At 32.6% G+C, this 20,494-nt stretch overlaps 1 protein-coding gene across 2 annotated transcripts in view; it reads left to right on the forward strand.

The window, feature by feature from the left end:
- The window catches only part of Xrcc4 (X-ray repair cross complementing 4), a 248,776-nt gene that overhangs the window by 27,836 nt on the left and 200,446 nt on the right, over positions 1–20,494 (forward strand). The window lies entirely within an intron of this gene.

The raw sequence follows: 20,494 nt of genomic DNA on the forward strand, positions 1-20,494 counted from the left end.
TTTAAACTAAATTTGTCTCAAAATTTTAATAACTAAAGTTAGTGTAGTAGAGATTTCCTTATCTTTTTTATACTATAGATCTCATATATCATTGATAAATAATTTAAAATTGTCAAACAACTCAATCTCTAATTAGTTTAGGTAAAATATAAAGATAGTATGTGAAGAACATTTAATAAATAAATCACCATGTTGATCTGAATTGGTATAGGAACTGAGGAGGATGAAGAACAGATGTTCTTGTCTGCAAAGTATGGAAACTTTGGAATATTTAAGCTGAAAGTTATTTTTATTTTAGAATTTCTAAGTCTGATAATAGTATAACTGTTGATTTTGTATTAACAGTTGAACTATCTTGTGTTGAACTATCTTGCATCCCTAAAATGGAAGCAACCCATCATTATTTATCATCTTCTTAATGCATTAGTGAATATAATTTCTGAAAATTTTATTATAGATTTTGTATCTATGTTCATTAATAAGGATAATTATCTGCTCTTTTCTTTCCTTGACATTGCCTTATTTGGTTTTGGTATCAGGATGATATTGGTTTCAATGGGTTTTGGAAGTGTCCTCACCTACCTTTCTGTTTCATGGAGTAATTTGAAGAACATTGTCCTTAGTTCTGCTTTAAAGGTCTTGTAGAACCAGTTGTGAATCCATCTGGTCCTGAACTTTTCTTTTTAGGAAGACTTTTTGCTTTAGTCTCATTGCTGCTTGTTGATCTGTTTAAGTTTCCTATATAATTTGGTTCAATTTAGGTAGGTTTTTTTCTATCTAGAAATTTTACCATTTTTTCCTAATTTTTCCAGTTTGCCAATATGTTTTTTTTAAATAGCACCTAATTATCCTTTTTTTTCAGTGATATTTGTGATGATATTTCCTTTTTTAAATCTCTTACTTTATTAATTTGACTCTTCTCTTTCTTTTGGTTAATTTAGCAAAAGTTTTTTTTTTTTTTTTTTTTTTTAATCAAGGTTGTTTATTCTTTGAAAGAACCAACTCTTACATTGATCCTTTGTATTGTTTTTTAAATTTTTTCAATAACCTCAGCCCTGATATTAATTGTTTTCTTCCTTCTAAGGGTTTGGAATTATTTTTTCTAATTTATAATGGATCTTGAGACACATGGTTAGTTTATTTGGGATCTTTCCATTTTTTTTTTTTTTTATGTAGGTACTCATAGCTATAATCTTTCCTCTTAGAATTACTTTTATAATATCCCAGAGATTTTTTTTGGCATGTTGTATTTCTATCCTTGTTAGATTCTAAAAATTTTAAAATTTCTTCTATGGCCCATTTATCATCAAAAGTATATTGCTTAAACTCCATGTATTATGTAGTTTCTATTGTTTTTTTCCTGTTGGTTTTAATTTTATTTCATTGTTATCTTGATAAGATGTGCTGCAGTCTGGCTGGGCACAATTTAGGAGCCACTTGTCAAAAGAAAGGAACTTTATTTTTAGAACCCCACACGCCAAACAAAACAGCTTCTCAGGAAAAACCTTCAGAGCCCAACTGCCACCACCGGCTTCCCACAAGCCTCTCAACCTCCCCCACTCCTCCTGCTCTTGAGGCCGATTGGCTGGGTCGTGTGGGCGGAGCCAAAAAAAGTCTCCTAATGAGCAGCTCCGTATTCTGAAAGGGCAGGGAAACAGCCCAATGAGCATCACTGCAGAGGAGCCAATCAGCTAGAAGTTGCTGGGGCCGCTGTGAGCCAATCATCAGTTGGCAGTCTGAAAGTTTGCTGGGGCCCCTTCGGCTGTGGCTCTCAACAAAGATGCAAGGAATTATATAGACCCTTTTGTATTTGCTAAATCTTGCTTTGTGATTTATCCTATGGCCTATGTTGGAAAAAGTTTCAGGGCAGCTGAGAAGAAAGTGTATTCAGATGTCATCAGATGAAATATTGTACATATGTGTTAAGTACATCTGGTTTATAGTATTTTTCAGCTGTAAAGTTCTTTACTGATTTTGTCTGGATTACCCATCTATTGGTGAGAAGGATGCTGAAATCATATAGTATTATATTGGGATCAATGTTAGTATGTAGAGCAATACTTATTTTATGTAATTAGATGCATGGATGTTTTGGGCATAAATATTTGCTATTGTTATAGTTTCTTGTTTGATTTTTCATTTTAACCATTATGAAATCAGCTTTGTCTTTTCTGATTTGTTTTGGCTTTAAGTTGGCTTTGTTGAATATGAAAGTGATACTTTTGCTTGTTTTCATGCTCCATTTGAATGATATACTACTTTTCATTTTTTTTCCACTTGTGAACATCTTTGTGAAGTATGTTTCATGCAAGCAACATATAATTGGGTCTTGTGTTGTAAACCAATTGGACAGTCTATGTCTTTTAATTGGAGAGGTAAGGCCATTTACATCCAGTGTTATGATAGCGTGTTGTTTATTATTTCCTGCTGTTTAAATTTGTTACTATTTAAATTTGCTTCTAATGTTTATTTTGAGCCTAATTCTCATCTGCTCAGCTACTCTTCTGTTGAGATTCATTCATTTGGGACCCTCTGAAGTTTGTTTTTAATTTCTTCTCTATGTAGTATTTCTTTTTTTTTTTTAAAGAGAGAGAGAGAAAGAGAGAGGGAGAATTTTTTTTAATATTTATTTTTCAGTTTTCGATAGACACAACATCTTTGTATGTGGTGCTGAGGATCGAACCCGGGCCGCATGCATGCCAGGCGAGGGTGCTACCGCTTGAGCCACACCTCCAGCCCCTATGTAGTATTTCTTGAAGTATTCTCTTTGTTCTGGCATCTTGGAAGATTTTTAATTCTGTTTGAATTCTGAAGGACAGCTTTGCTGGATATAGCAATTTTGGTTGGCAATTAATTTTTTTGAGGACTGAGAATACTGAGTTATAATTCCTCCTGACTTAGAATCTTTTCTTAAAAATTCAAAGTAATTCTAATTGGCCTTTCTCTAAATGTCACCTGATGTTTTCATTTTGGTATCTGTAAAATTCTATCCTTGTTCTCTGTGTTAGGTATTTTAATTATATTATGCCGGGGAGTTTGATCTTGTCTATTTGGGGTTCTGAATATGTCCTGTATCCAGATGTCCATCTCATTCCAAAGTTAGGGAAAATTTCTAAAATTATTTCTCTGATAAATTTATGCATGCCCTTAGCTTCTATATCAGATTCCTCTTTGTAGTGATTCGTAGATGCTGACTCTTGATGCTGTCTCACATTTCTTATATATTCTGATCATAGTTGATTATATTCTTTATTGCTATTGAATTTTCAAAGTTATATACCTGTTTTCACTGGCTGAAATTCTGTCTTCCACAGAATATAATTCTGTTGGTGTGATTTTCAGCTGAATTTCTCCACGATTTCCATTCGGTTCTTTATTCAGAATCTTTACTTTTTTATTGAAATACTCTTTTATATTCTGAATTTTCTACTTTAGTTGATTTCTTCCATCTTCTTTAATTCATTAATTATTTTAATAATCATCTTTTGTATTTTTTATTGGCATTTCCTTCATTTTGGTATCTCTGGCATCATTTATTGGAGTATTGTTCACTTTTGGGGATGTCTTATTCCTTTTTTCTTATATTACCTGTTCTGGTGAATTTTTTTCATCTACCAGGATGATTACCTCTTCTACTATTCTGCAAGAAACTTTCTAGTAATCTGCCTTTTCTTTACTAAGTTCCTGAGGGAGTATACAACTAAGTGTCAATACTTCCACTTGGCGTGAATCCACTGGTGTGTTCAGTACTCAAGCACAGCTTTGAGAGGAGATAATAATCACCAGTAGCTAATCACTTCCAAATAAAGTCATATACTAATAAAGCTTAAGAATGTACTGAAAATATTCTCCACAATTCCACTATCAAAATGGAAATTGAAAATGGTGTTCTAGAATAGACTGAGAAATTAGGTATTCAAAAAAGTGTAATTAACTATTAAAGTATATTGGGCATGAGAAGGAAAAATCAAAGAAAACGAAACATAAAATGGGGGTGATAGAGGCAGGAGCATATACTGCAAGAAGAAAAAGAGACAGGAGAGGAGAATATAAACATGGGTAAAGAGAAGAAAGAATAATTCTAATTAATGCTTTAAAGCATTAAAATGAATACATAAAATTAAATTAACGATTGCATTGTCAAGTGATAAGAGAAAAAATGTCAAATCAATTTGCAAGATAAAAATCTGTAAAAATCAAAACTGAAATTAGGGTCTGGGTATGGCTCAGTGATAGAGTGCTTGCCTAGCACATGTGAGGCACTGGGTTCTATCCTTAGCACCACATAAATATAAATAAAATAAAGCTTAAAAAACTGAAATTAGAGAGATTTATTTTATTCTATGCTGAGCTATTTGAGATGGAGCCAGTTCTTATTGAACCTTCCTGATTTGGATTTAGTCAGGCATTGGAAAGTTTAGTAAATGCCCACACCTCCTTGGATTTACTTCTGTGCTCTCTGCGTATAGAGGAAGTAATCTTCACCATTCTGCCTCTGAATCAAATCTAGGAAGCTTCTTCTGTTCATTGGTATATCTGGGTATCTAATAGCTTTGTGGTGGATTAGAAGAAACACATAAGTGCCTTCGTTTGGCAGCAGCAACAGACTGTAGGGCCCTAACCTGGGGGTCCTATGGAACACAGTAATGCTCGGGCCAGGGGCCTCTGCCCTGCTTGTTGCAAATTCTGTGGCTTCTGCCACCAATGGAGCTCATTGTTGGTGTGCCCACATGTGCAGCTGGCATCTTTGTGGCCAATGTCTGTGGACCCTCTGTGGTCATGGAGCCCTGGGGCTTGGCTTCTGTTGGCTGCTGTGGATCATCAGATTTCTGCTTGCTGCCAGGGCACACTGTTGGTGGGCCTGTGTATACAGGTGGTTGGTAGTGGTGGGGTCTGTGGAGCAAGTAGCCCGAAGGGCAGATGGCACTGCTGGGGCACAAGGACCTATGCCCTCAGCTACTATAGATCCTGTGGCTTCTTACTAATGCCTGAGCATGTTCTCTAGTGGATTCATGACTGTGTGTGCTCAGTGATGTCTGGCATATGTTGGGGGTACATGTGTGGGCACCTCTGTGGAGGACAGCACTGCAAGTTAGTAGTGGTAATATATCCAGCTATTGGGGATCACACTGCTGTGGCCAACAGTTAGGCACTCCCTGAGAGTGACTTGTTCTCTGTTTTACTCTAGCCTATTCCCCTTGTGAGGGGAGGAGGGCTTGACAACCTTCAGATAGCAGTAATCTCTGTACAGATTACTGGGGTACCCTGTTTCAAAGGCTTTTCCTAGGACATTTTTCCTGCTGTCTGAAGTTTGGATGTAGTTGTATAGATTTAATTCCTCCTAGGGAGAGAGGCTTAGATGTGATCTCTACAAGATGGCTGGCAGTCACAGTTTTCACTAGAGTTTGAGATAGGTTGTATACTTGTAAGTGACTTAGCAGCTCCTGTCCTGGCTTAACTTGGCCTTTCTTTCTTTTTTTTTTTTTTTCCTACCTTTGTTGCTGAAGTAAGCATGTCACCTTTGCCTCACCTTCTTTCTCTGTTATCCCTCCAACCTGATCCTGGTTGGGATTGAGAAATTTCTACCTGTTTTCTCTTTCAGTAACCAGAATTTCTGAGTTTGCCTAAATCTCTTGACTGTTCAGTATTGTTCCATAGACCATTTCATCTGGCAATTACCTCTCTAATAAGTTGTTCTCTCACTGCTTTGATTTTGAACTGCTAGAGGAGTCAAAATTTGCTATCTAGTTGTTCTTTTCTATCTTCCCACCAGATTAGATGATAATTTAAGTAGGAAAAGTAAAAAGATTTCAACTGGTTACCAAAATTTTGCTATCTTATATTCTTTCCTGTAGTACAATTTCAGTCAGATGATATTAAACACTATAGAACTACTAACTAATTCTCTTAATATTTTGAAGTGAATCATTATAAAATAGGGAGTAATAACATTCATTCCATTCATTAAGCATTTGTATATAACAGTTGGCATTATTTTGTGCACCCAGTTTTTGTTTTTTTATGTCGTTTGTATACACTGATGAATAACAGATTCATATTTACTGATATACCTGTTTGAGAGTTGGAAGGCTTTGGGTGTTTTTGACATAGTGAAAGGGGAGCTTGGTCCAGTGGGGACGGTTGGAATACTTGCCAATACAAGTAATAGCAATTCATCTGTTTTTTCTGCTTTGGTGAAGAAAAACTTCCAAGTCCTCATGACTTAAATCTTTTACAGTTGACTTGTTACTTAGCATCATGAAACTAATCAACTTTATCAAAGCCAAGCCCTTAAACTACTATCATTTTGACAGGTTTCATTAAGAAATGAAAAAAGCATAAAAGACTCACAGTAATGTAGAATTGTATTGATTCTCAAAAGAAAATGTCTTAAAGCAGCATATTGCAGTTTAGAAGGCTGTCCCCTTGTTTATTCATTTATTTATTTGTTTATGAGAAAAAAAGGCTACTCTCAGAATAGTTTGACAAGGAGTTTATTCATGGTTTGGCTTACTTCTGAGCTATTTTTGGATATTTAAATGATATAAAACTGCTGCAGTAAGTCTTGTAGATCCAGCTTTCAGAAAAAAAAAAATCACAATTTTATTTGGCAAACTACCATGGGAATCTTCTAGTATTTAGGCAAACTGATTTCAGTGACAATATCTTCTAAATTTATCTGTGGGTAAAAATCTGCTAACAATTGGAAACATGGATGAACACTTTTTAAGGCTAACTATGTTTGGATGACCTAAAAATTGAAAAGGAGTTTGGAATTCTTTCCTTGATGACACAGGCATATGATTGTTGCCAAAAAGCCTAAACTTAGAAGAAAGGAAAAAGAGATTTTAGGCATTTAATGCCATCAATTCAAGAAGTTTATGTATCAAATTATGTGTTGGAGATCACTGCACAATTTGAACATTTTTAATGTGCGACTAAATTAAGATTTGTTTGGAATTTATATTTATATCAAAATTTCCCCCTTTTCCCCCTAAAGGGAGTGACCACTAATTTTTTAATTAAAAAATACTGATCTTTGGGAAATGCTAACTTGTGTTTTGTCTGAGTGTTAAGATTTTCAATGTGAGGGAAATATTTTGAATGTATAATTTTTTGTCAGTGTTTATATACAGTAATTTTTAGCAGGAATAGGTCCACAGTTCACAGTTTTCATGAGATTGTTTTTGAGTTTATAATTCCCCAACTTTCATTTATGTTTGACTTTTTTTTTTTTTGTACAAGGATTGAACCCAGTGGAGCTTAATCACTGATCCAAATCCCCAGCCCTTTTTATTTTATTTTATTTTATTTTTTTTGAGACAGAGTCTCACCAACACAGACTCTGAGAGCCTCACTTAGCAACTTAGCTGAGACTGGTTTGGCACTTGTGATCCTCCTGCGTCAGCCTCCCAAGACCTGGGATTATAGGTGTGCACCAACATATTAAACTCTAATTGTCTTTTTAAGATAGATAACATTTTAATTTAAGCTTAGTTACTATTGGAATATGTGTTGAATGACCAGCTAGACACTAATTCCTTTTCTCTGAAGAGTATGAACCAGTGTAACCCTTCTTGTTCGAGTATAGTGTTTTTCTGTTGACAGTAGGTTCTAGCCAAAGTGAACTCTAGTGTGCCAGCTTTTGAAGATCCTCATTTCTTTTAATATTTATTTTTTAGTTGTAGTTGGACACCTATACCTTTTATTTATTTATTTGTTTATTTATTTATTTTCATGTGGTGCTGAGGATCCAACCTAGGGCCTTGCACATGCTAGGCAAGCGCCCTACCACTGAGCCACAATCCCAGTCCCTCTCTTTTATTTTCTTTTCAACATTTTCTTTTCTCTTTAACATCTATTTTGTTGTAGGTGGACACAGTACCAGTACCTTTATTTTATTTTTATGTGGTACTGAGGATCGAACCAAGTGCTTCATGTGCCACAACTCCAGCCCAGGTCCTCATTTCTTTTCTTTCTTTTTTTTTTTTTTTTTTTAGAGAGAGAGAGAGTGAGTTTTTAATGTTTACTTTTTAATTTTTGGTGGACACAACATCTTTAATTGTATGTGGTGCTGAGGATCGAACCCAGCGCCACACGCATACCAGGCGAGCGCGCTACGGCTTGAGCCATATCCCCAGCCCCAGCTCCTCATTTCTTAACCACAAGCACTGTCTATCACTCAAGAAGCATTCCTATACTTTATGTCACTGTTTTACCTCTCCTTTCATGGTTCATACTGATTTTGAAATAGATTATTATCATTCTAACAACTCATTTTAATATTATTTTTTCTTCCTTTTTTTCCTTTTGCTTTGTTTCTTCAGGAAAAAAATTCCATTTATGAGTTATAAAAAACAACTTGATTATTTTTTACAAGAATAGTGATGGCTAGAATAACCTTGAACTAATCATTTAACTTGAAGTTGCTGATGATTCTTGTTTCCTCATCTCTAAAGTTTTATTTAAGGTGATTTCTTAAATTCACTGTAAGTCCTGAAATATACTTTAGTTTTATAAAAATATACTCTAGTTTTATAAAAATTTATAAAATATTATACATAAACACAGATAAGTTTTTGTGTATATGTGATGTCACAACCAAAAAATATGAAACTTCAGTAATTAAATAGCATGAAGTTTTGTTTTCTATGCTGTAAAACTCTAAGTAGGCACCACTTGGTTAATATGATAGCTTTTTGATGTCAGAGACCTAGAACTTTTTGCTTATGTTGCTTTATCATATTTAACAGTTTTCATCTCGTGGTATAAGATTGCTGCTTTCGCTTCACTATTATGTTCATCTTTTAAGCATCAGGACAGAGTTATAGAGAAAGTAAAGAGCATATGCTTTGTCTTTGCTGCCATCACTCCAAAATTGCACACATTTGTTATGCACATATCCTGTTGTTCAGAACTTCGTCACATGACTTCTGTCTTCTCCTAGAGGCAAGGGAATCTGTGAAATCTGATCTTGTGCTATGTCCTGTGCCCAGAAATTTCCATTACTGTGTGAAAAAGGAGAACATGGTTATTGATGGACAATTAACAATCTCTGAATGTTAATATTCAGGAAAGATAGAAACATTATTCAGAGGGTTTGCTTTTATTGTTGCAAGGCCATTTCTCCATTATTTTTATTACAAATAAGTATTTCAGTCATATTTTAGTTTAATAAATGTTATAAAGCAACATGTGGAAGGTACAGGATATTCTGTATCTTACTATATAATGTAACTTTTATTTACTTGTATTTTAGTAGAAAACTGGACTCTAAATTCAAACAGCCTCCTTATATTTAACTTCATTTCTCTGATATATGAAAATGAGATAAAATAAGTTAGCCAAAAAACCCAACCAAAGTTGTTTTTAAAAACAGCAGTCCAAAATCCTATATTATTGCCATGTGTTCCTGTGGTTTGAGAAACTCTGAATTCAGAGGGCCATTTCCAGATTAAATATCAGAATTGCAGAATTTATTGTGGTACTCTGCCAAAGACTTTGTCAAAAATAGTAATGACTTTCAGGTTTGTGGTAGTTTGGGTTTTCAAATGTGTTGTTTGAATGCCCCCAAAAAAAGAAGTTATAATAATCTTTATTTCTGTGATAAAAGTATTTGTGTATATATGTTATTCCTTACCCTTTTAGAGTGTGAGAACTAAATGAGTAATGTATGTGGGTCAGAAATTCTACTCAAAGTATATACTTTCTAGGTTAAGCTATAAAAGAGATTTTAGAATTACTACTTTAAAAAATTATTAATTTTTGGTTATACAGTTTTGTATTTGAGGACTATTTTCTTTTTCTTGTTTTTGTTATACTATTTTAATTTAAAATGATTTATTCTTTTTTAAGATGCAAGTCATTATATCTGAATTCTTTGTTATTACAGGATTGCTCAGGAAAGAATTTATCATAAGAACAAAAGTAGAAAGCAGCATGTGAAAAGTATGTTGTAAAATGACTTTTTTGTGTAATACTGTTAATATTTTTTTTAGCATGTATTTTCCCTGTATTTCATTAGACTTGATATTGTCATTGTTTATTTTTGAGGAAATAGATGCCGAAAATATAAATGAGTGGCTAAGGAGAACAGAAATAAGTAAGTTAGCAAAGATAGAATCCAGGCCTATGACTTATGAATCCAACATTAGTTTTGTTAAAATGTTAGTTTCAGGTGTGATTTATATGCAGTAAAAGATAATTGAATGTGTATCACAGAAGCCTGTTCCTTCGTGTGTCTTTGCAGTCAGTCTCCATCTGTCCCTTTTCTTGCCCCAACCCAAGCTACCACTGGACTATTTATGCCAGTATACATTAATTAGTTTTACCTGTTTTAGAATTTCATATAAAGGAACTATACAGTAGATACTTTTGCTTATAACTTTATTTGTAAAGCATAATGCCTTAGGTATTTATCATTATATATTATGTATCAGCAATTCATTCTTTCTAATTGCTGAATAGTATTCCTTTGTACAGATATACCACATTTACTATGAGCATTTGCATATGAATCTTAGTATAGGCATATATTTCATTTTTCTTGGATATTATTTAGGTATGTAATAGTTGGGTTAAATGGTATGTTACCATTTTAGGATACTGCTCCAGAATTTTCTAATAGAGATTATATATCATTTTACATTCCCACAAGCAGTATGTGAGTTCCATTCCTTCATATCCTTGTCAACATTTTGTATGGTCAAATTTTTAATTTTAGCCATTCTAGTGGGTATGTGATAGTATCTTACTGTATTTTAAATTTACATTTCCCAAATGCCTCTGGTGTTATTTTCTCTATGTATATCTTCTGTGATGACATGTTTGTCAACATGCTTTACGTGTTTTTGTTGGTTGCTTCTTTTATTATTGTGTTTTGAAGAGTTCTTTTTTACATTCTGGATACAAGTTCCATGACACATACATGATTTGGGAACACCTAGTTTGTGGAGAAAGACGGAACATCTTAATTTTGAGGAATATTTTTTTTATGGATTGTAATTTAGGTGTTATATCTAATAAGATCTACCTAACATCAATCACAGAGATTTTATCCTGTATTTTCTCTTATGAGTTTTGTAGCTTTTACATTTAGAGTCTGTGATATATTTTGACTTGGTTTTTGTATAAGACACAAGGTATGGATTGACGTTCTCATTATTTACATTGACGTTCTCATTATTTACATGATGTTCAGTCACTCTAGTACCATTTATTGAATTATCCACTTGTTTTCTTGCACTTTGTTGAAAATCAGCTGACTGACTGCATGTCTTCCTGTGTATAGATATGCACATTTTTATTTGGGCTCTGTTCTGCTTCATTAATCTATTTTTTCTTTTAAATCTCTGTGTTAACCATAATCTGTCTGGATTACTTGGCTTGTAACACCTTAAAATCAGGTAGTATAAGTTCTTCAACTTTGTTTCATTTTGAAGTTGCTTTGGCTATTCCATGTACTTCAAACAAATTTTGTAAGATTTAAAAGTGATTTGTCAATTTTTATAAATAAGGCTGCTGGGATATTAATTGGGAATACATGGGTCTATAGAATTGACAACTTAACATATTAAGTCTTTTTATCCCTAAACAAGATATACTCACTTGTTTAAGTTCATTTTCCCAAACGAGGGGACATTTTACATAACCAGGGACATTTGGCAATGTCTGGAGACTTTTTGTTTGTTTTTGGTTTTCTTTCTTTCTATTTATTTATTTATTTATTTTTGTTGTTGTTGTTACAGCCTATGGCTGCTACTGGCTTCTAGTGAATAGGGGCCAAGGATGTTGCTGAACATCTTACAATGGTCAGGATAGCCTTCCATTACATTATATCAATATTGCAATAGTTTAGAAACACTAATTTAGGTCTCATTAATTATGCAGCAATTGCTTATAGTTTTCAAAGTACAGATCTTATAGATCTTGTATCACATTTATTACTTTAAAGTGGAAATAGAGGCCATTGATGAAATCTTTCTTCTTTAGTAATAGAAGCATTAGAGTATTAATTCTCCTTTCAAGTGCTACTTTAATTACATTGTTGAGATTTTATGTTTTCATTTTCATTGAAAATACTTTTATAATTTCCCTTTTGGTTTGAGTTTTCATTCTTAGATTATTTATAAGCTTATAATTTAGTTTATAGTTTTTAAAATATCTTTGTGTTAGTAGCTTTTAATATAGATCCATTATTGGTGGCAAAACTTTATGTGACTTGAATTCTTTTAAATTTATTGGAGCTTGTGTTATGGCTTTGAATATTGTCTGTCTTGTTCACAGTTTTTTTGTGTGTGCATTCTTTAAAGATATTTTGTTTTATTTTTTCGGGGGGATACCAGGGATGGAACTCAGGCGTACTCAACCACTGAGCCACATCCCCAGTCCTGTTTTTGTAATTTTATTATTTAGAAACAAGGTTGCACTGAATTGCTTATGGCCTCACTGTTGATAAGGTTGGCTTTGAACTTCTAATCCTCCTGCCTCAGCTTTCTGAGCCACTGGGATTACAGGCATAGGCCACCGCGCCCATCTATTATGCTGTTGTTGGTTGGATTGTTTTATATTTGTCAGTTAGATCAGATTGGTTTCTGGTGTTATGTTTTCTATAATCTTGCTGCTTTTCTGTCTGTTTCTTGTAAGTTGATTGAGAATGTATTAAAATCTGGAACTGTAATCATGTGTTTGTTTGCCTCTCCTTAAAATAATTTCAGCTATTGCTTCATATGTTTTGAATCTTTGTTATTCAATAGAAAGTATTAAGTTTTGCCATGGGAATTTATCCTTTTACATTTGGAAATGCCCTCTGATTCTATTGATATTCTTTGATTTACTTTGCATGGAACAAGTACCATTCCATTTTCATTTGATTGGAATGAGCATGTTATACCTTTCCTATTATTTTGCCTTTAACTATTTTTGTCTTTATTTAAATTAGGTTTCTTAGCTGGGCAGGGGGTGAATGACTGTAACCTCAGCAACTTCTTAGGCTGAAGTTGCAAGTTTGAGGCCTGCCTCAGCAACTTAGCAAGACCCTGTCTCAGAATAAAGGACTGGGGATGAAGCTCAGTTAGATTTTTTTTTTTTTTTTTTAGATTTCTTTTAGGAAGCATTTGGGTCTTGCCATTTAAAACATTCAGTTTGGCGGTCTGTGTCTTTTAATTGGGCTGTTTAGGTCATTTATATTCTACCTAATTATTGATGGTGATAGTCTTAAAATCTGCTTGTTGTCTTCTTCTTCTTTTTTTTTTTTTAGTATTTAATTTTTAGTTGTGGTTGGACACAATACCTTTATTTTATTTATTTATTTTTATGTGGTGCTGAGGATCGAACCCAGGGCCTTGCACATACTACACAAGTGCTCTGCCACTGAGCTACAATTCCAACCCATCACTCTCTTCTTATTTCATTTTATTTTATTTCCTTGTTCCTCTTGTTCTTTCTCCTTTTGTATTAATTATTTTTTTAATTTTATTTTTTTAAGTTATCTCATTAACTGTAACTCATTTGTATGCTATTTTTATGCTTACCTTAGGGCTCATACCTAAAAGGCTTTTTCCTTTGTCACAGTTTTTGAAGTCACCTATTACTTTACAGATATTATAAGAACCCTATAGTAATATTCTTTTATTTCTTTTGTTCTGAGCTTTGTGCTATTATGGTCATATATTTTACTTTAGCATGTTACAAACTCCATATTTATTATTACCATTATCATCTTTGCTTTCTACAATTAATTAACTGTTAAAAACTATTTGGAAATAATTTTAGGCTCACAAGTTTCAAAAATAAACTTAGAGATTCATTGTGCCCTTCACTCAGCTTCCCCAAGGAAAACAATATGTAACCAGGGAACATTATTAAAAGTAGGAAATTGACATTGATACAATATTATTAGCTGAATTATAGACTTTATATTAATGTCAATTTTTATATGCACTTCACTTTTTTATTTTCAATACCTATTTATATGAATTTTATTACCTGTATGGATTTGTGTAATTACTATCACAATCAGGATACATTATCTAAAAGAAACCACTTAATTCCTTCATGTTACCCCTTCATAGTCTTGCCTCTCATTTGATATAATCCTTCTGTAACCATTGATTTTTTTTATCCTTATAGTTGTATCATTTTAAGAATATTATCATTGGAATTCTATACTATGTGACTTTAATATTGACTTTTTTTCACTGAGCATAATGCCATTGAGATTCGTCCAAATTGTTGCATGTAATAGTAGTTCATATTTATTTATTGCAAATAGTTTATTGTATGGCTATATTTACTACATGTTGTTTATCCATTTTATTCACAGAAGAAAAATTTGAGTGGTTTCAATATTTTGGTCTTCGCAAAAGTGCTTTGAACATTCATGTATAGTATTTAGTGTAAATTAAAATTTTCCTTTCTTGAGTAGAAGGGTTGGTAAACGAGACTCTGTAAATTGGTTGCCCATTTTGGTAAATAAAGTTTTGCTGAAACACACACATGACCAGTTGCTTATCATATTTTCCATGTGTGCTTTTGTGCTACAATATCAATAGTTGAATAGTTGAAATAGAGACCTTATGGTGTATAATGACTGAATTGCTAAACCTGCTTTATGATAAATATTTAGGATTATGAAAGATGGATTTTATGATAGGATGTATTTAACTTTACAAGAAACTACTACCCTGTTTTCCAAAGTGTGTTTATACCATTTTACATTCCCACCAGAAATATATAGAATATCTTTATTGTCATTAGCACTTGGTATTGTCAGTATGTTTAATTTAGCCACTCTAATAGGTGTTATGATATCTGCTGTAGTCTCTTTTATGCTAGTATAACAGAATGCCTGAGATTTGGTAATTTATAAAACATAGCAATGTAATTTTTCACAGTTCTTGAAGTTGGGAAATCTGTCTAGGTGTCAGCATCTTTTGAAGGCTTCTTTGCTGTACCTCAGAGGCGCAAAAAGGGGAACCTACTTCTTCCATCAAGACTTTCTAGAAGGGCATGGATAATTAACTCTGAAAGCCCCATCCTGAATTCAGTCACATTGGCAATACTTAAATTGTGGAGGAAACACATTCAAAATTTAACAGTTTTTTATTGAGCCCTTAACCTGCTTTTTCCCAGTGATTCAGAGCTGCAAATGATATATTAATGTGTTTATTTGCCATCTTTGTATGTTCCTTTTTATAGTGTTTGTTTAACTTTTTTTTAACCTATGTTTTTTGTCATCGATGTCCATGTATTGTTTATTTTCCTTTGTTTTGTGTGTGATTTGCAATTACCTACTTCTAGTCTATTCCTGGTTGGTTCTAAATTGGTCTGAGATTATACATATGGTCATAGCTGATATTCTTTATATCAGCTTAAAATTGTAACCCATTAAAAGCCATATGAAGTGGACTCTGAATAACATTTTAATATGTCATTCCAGTTTTGAAATCTTGGGCTGGGGTTATTGCTCAATGGTAAAGTCCTTCCCCACCATGTGGTTAGTCCTAGGTTTGATTTTTAGTACCACACACAAAAACATATAGCCTTTATTACTTTTTACTATATCAGGAACCTAAAGAATTTGTGGTGACTTGGGTCTCTCTTGACCTCAAAGAGACCCTGTTAAGTGTTTTCTATTGTTATGTTGAATACTTTATTGAATATGTATGTATTGATAGACCTAGAGCTTCAGTTTCCTTGTTGAATTTTCTGGTAGAGTAACATTTAACATGAATTGATTAAAATTGGTCAACTACTAAATATTTTTTATTAGAACTGGAAGCATTCAAATAAAATAATTATTCTAAAAGTGTTCAAAAGGTATACCATTATAATAAAGACTAATTATTCATATAACTCCTGGTGAAACTGATATTTCTGCCAACAAATGATCCAACAGCAGTTCATAAGAGACAAGGACAATAAGGGAGGATTGTAGTGATGTTTTCTATTTTTATTTTTATTTTTTTGGTGGTGCTGGGGATTGAACCCAGGGCTCTGGGCATGTGAGGCAAGCACTCTACCAACTGAGCTATATCCCCAGTCTGTAGTGATGTTTTCTAATATGTTATAGTTTATATGTTTGATGAATAATGCCTACTTTTAAAATGTTTTAATTTTAAGATGTAGAGAAAAATTACAAAAATAGTAAAGGGAATTCATGTATGTGCTTCACCCTATGTCCTCAATGTTCCCATACATACCCATAGTATAGTTATTAAATTCCCATACATACCCATAGTATAGTTATTAAATTCAGGAAATTAACATTGACTCAGTGCTGTATAGATACTATTTTAAATTTTGCTAATTGTCACATTAAAAACCTTTTTCTGATTCAAAATACAATCCAGTGTCCTGAATTGTATTTAATTATCTTTTTAAAAGTCTTTTATAGTCTGTTAAAGTTCCTCAGTTTTTGTTTTTCATGACTTAACTCTTTTGAGAGGGGATGGCCAGTTATTTTGTAGAATTTCCTTCAATTTGGGTTTCTCTGATATTTCTTCATGATCAGATTGAGTTTATTCATATTTTAAAATAAAATAATATCACACACACTTTTGACTATTTGGTTAAAGTGGTGTGTGCTGAGTTTTCTAGTGTAAATTTTCTGTTTTCTCCTTTTTAGTTAATAAGTATCTTAATTGGAATTTTGTTTTGTTTTGTACTGGAATTGAATCTAGGATCATTCCACTACTGAGCTACATTGCTATTTTTTGTTGTTGTTGTTCTTATTGTTTGTTTGTTTTTACTTTTTATTTTGAGACTGAGTCTTTTTAAGTTGCTGAATATGACCTCAAATTTGTGATCCTCCTGCCCCAGCCTCATAAGTTGTTCTGATTACAGCTGTACACTTCCATACCTAACTTGTGGGAAGATATTTTGAAAGTAAAACCTGTGTTTTTCATACTTTTACTCATTCATTTTAGCATCAGTGAATGATTTTTATCTTCCAAAATTATTACTTATTAAACCTAATTATGATTTTCTATTTTTATCAGTCATTTTCTTTTCTTAATTGGAGTTCTATTAAGAAGAGGTGCTTCTTCTTGATTTATTTGTAATTATTTCTTTTGGTAGGCTCATGAACATTTATTCTATTGTATGTGCTAAATAGTTATTATTAATTTGTTGCTCAGATTTTCCTAAATTTGGCGATTGGAAACTTTATAAACTTGGCTTTTTAAAAAAAAAATCATATTCATTGGGCTGGGGATGTGGCTCAAGTGGTAGCGCGCTCGCCTGGCATGCGTGTGGCCCGGGTTCGAACCTCAGCACCACATACAAACAAAGATGTTGTGCCCGCCAAAAACTAAAAAATAAATATTAAAATTCTCTCTCTTTCTCTCTCTCAAAAAAAAAATCATATTAATATGTCTCAATTATTTTTGAGCACCTTCTTTTTTGGCACGAACCAGGGTTATCTTGTCTTCTGGACCTTACTATGTAATCACTCATTTTTCCAAAAAAACAAAATATAATTTTATTTCAAATTGGATTTGGTCATCAAGATCTCGGGGTTAGGTTTGTTCATTGTTACAGAGGTGACATTACTCTAGGTCTTCTTAGCAATGAGCAGAGCTAGCAACTAAATGAGTGTACTCATACATTCATATACACATATTTGCATATAGGTGTTTTGTCAGCATTTATTTTTAAAGCCATAGGTTAATCCAATGTCATACAGTTCTTTTCTGGCCTTCTTTCTTCTTTATAACTTGCAAGACAAGTTTGACTTTATATATCCATGATATGTTTACTTATTTGCTTAGACCTAGCATAATTATAGTTTAAATATTGCTGATTTATATTCTTTAAAAAACAAATTTTCTAAATATGGTACATTTTTTATATAATTCTTTTTTGTATTTATTCCTAGAATATATTCAATTTTTCTTGAATTAGTTTTGTTCTTTCCTGTGCCTTTCAATGTCTCTTTTTCATTTTGTGTTTATCTAAATTCTAGTTGATATTAGTTATTTATTTTTTGGTGTATGAATAATTATGAAAAATCAGAGCTATATAAAAAGCTATAGTTGTCCATTTGTCATTTCTCTATCATCCCCTACAACCTGATTCCCATTTTCTTACTTTTACCTGGTATTGCCACCCCAGTCATGTAGGTAACCAAGCTCCCTAGTTTTTGGTTTATATATTCTATATTTATTTTGTACAAATAAGCATACATATTTTCCTATATTATTTTTTCTCTGAAGAGTAATACTCTAGAAATATTTATTATTCATTTTGCTGTTTTTTTTTTCCCTGAACAACCTATCCTCTAAACCACTGTGGTACATAATACTCCATGTTGTGAATTTATCAATTTTTCAACTACTCTCCTATGTGTGGGCATTTAAGTTGTTCCTGTATTTTGAATTTCAAACAGAGCTGTAATGAATAACCTATGTGTTTTTGCATTGTTGGAGGTTTACCTTTTTACCACCTCTCGCCATCAGATTGGAGAAAATTAACAGGTAAAAAGAACAGTATGTTCTGTTGATAAGGCTGTGCAGAACCATAATTTCATATGTTGCCAGTGGCATGCCAACTGGCCAGGTCTTCCAGAGAGGAATTTGTCAAGGGAGTGGCAGGAAAGGAAAAGCATGGTATGAGAGAAATTGCATGTCTACTTGCAGTCAATACACACTGACCTAATGTTGTCAAGTTCTTAAGAATGTTTGAAGTCTTGTTCAGGTGAAGCTCCTTGATTTTAAAGAAATTATCATTAATTCTGTTCACATCAGGAAAAGGAACCCATTCTGTAGATGGCAGCTGTGTGGGTAGTATCTCATAGCTACCCATTTCCTTTGCCCATTGTCTCAAAGTTGTGGTTCAGAGGTCCCAGCTGTAATTTTATTTTCATTTTCTAAGTGCTAAATGTTTGTCAATGTTAAAATTTTTTTTAGAGAAATTATTTATGTAAATATTTTAACAAAGCTCCAGCTATGATAAATGTTTTTCAGTAACCTTTTCCAGATTCCTTTACAAACTTCTTATAACATTGTAGAATATGTATGATTATTTGTTAGGATGATTTACAGGTTAATTGACTTTTCAAAACCCTATTCCAGAACTAATTTGGTATGTGGAGAATTAGTTCTTGTTTACTTTTTTAATATACTTTTATTCTGAAAATACTTTAAACAGTAAATTCTGTTGCAAGTATAAGTGAAAGGAAGATATGCAAATATAACATAAAAGAGCTACCTCACCAGTTTTAAGGGAATACACTACTTTATATTGCAAGTCTATCTATTTGGTTTACTTTTCCTCTTCATTAAAAAAAAAAAAAGCATGACTCTTCAAAGCAAAAGTTTTAACAGTAATTATGGGATCAGTGTGTACCATTTCTTTTGCTTCTTATTCCTTTTTGTTGTTTCATATTTACATCTGGTATTATTTTATTTCAATTTGAAGAAGTTCCTCTAGTATTTCTTGTAAACAGTACAGGTTTGCTGGCAATGAATTCTCTGTTTTATTTTATCTAAAATGCTTTTGTCTTCAATGTTGAAGAATGTTTTACTGGACAACCGGTCCTAGACTGAATTTGTTTGTTTGCTTAATATGTTATTTTCCTGTTTTCTCATCTCTTTTTTTCCCCCCTCAGGGTAGTTAGCATTGATTTTTATTGTTCTCCTGTAAGTAAATGTTTTTGCCTTTCTACTTAAAATGTTTTCTCTTAATCTTTGACTTTCAGCATATTGACCATGATGTACTTAGGAGTGGACTTTTTAAAATGCCTTTTATGCAAAGTAGGGTAAATTTGTGTCATTCACCAAAATTGGAAAATTCTTGACTATTATTTTTAAAATGTTTTTCTTCAACATTCTCTTCTTCTTTACTTCTGGAAGGTTGTACATCTTTATTCTTGCTGTGCTTCAGATCACATAATTTATATTGATTTTTCAAGTTCATTATCTCTTCTTTCATTACAATCTATTGATTTTTAACAATGTCATATTTTTAATTTCTATTATTTCCATTTGGTTATTTATAACTTCTCCTTGTAATTTTCTATCTTTTAATTTGTTATCATTACATTTTACTTTTAATCCTTGGTTAGAGTTATAATAGTTGATTTACAAGCCTTTCTAATTCTGACTTCTGGATAAACTCATGTTAGTCTTTTCTGATTGTATATTCTCTTCATTAGGTTTTTACTTCTTTATTTGTTAAGAATGTTTAGATTTTATGTTGAGTGTTGTGAATGATGTATTATAGAGACTGTATTCTGTTACTCATTTGACAGGTGTTGATTTGTATCTTTTTTTTCATCTGTTTTCCAAGTTAAGTTAATTTGGCTGTATTCCAATTTCAAACTCCGTTTCTCATGTGGTCAGTATTAGTTGAAATTTCAGGTCAGTTATTTCAAACTCAGCAGTGCTACTAGGATTCTTTCTCATATATGCATGGTTTAGCAAGAGATTTGAACTGTTTATCAATAGAATTTAGAGTTTCCTTTCTCTGGCTTTCCTCTTTCTAGAATTCTCAC

This window comes from Urocitellus parryii, chromosome 1, assembly GCF_045843805.1.
Source record: "Urocitellus parryii isolate mUroPar1 chromosome 1, mUroPar1.hap1, whole genome shotgun sequence".
Lineage (NCBI taxonomy): Eukaryota > Metazoa > Chordata > Mammalia > Rodentia > Sciuridae > Urocitellus > Urocitellus parryii.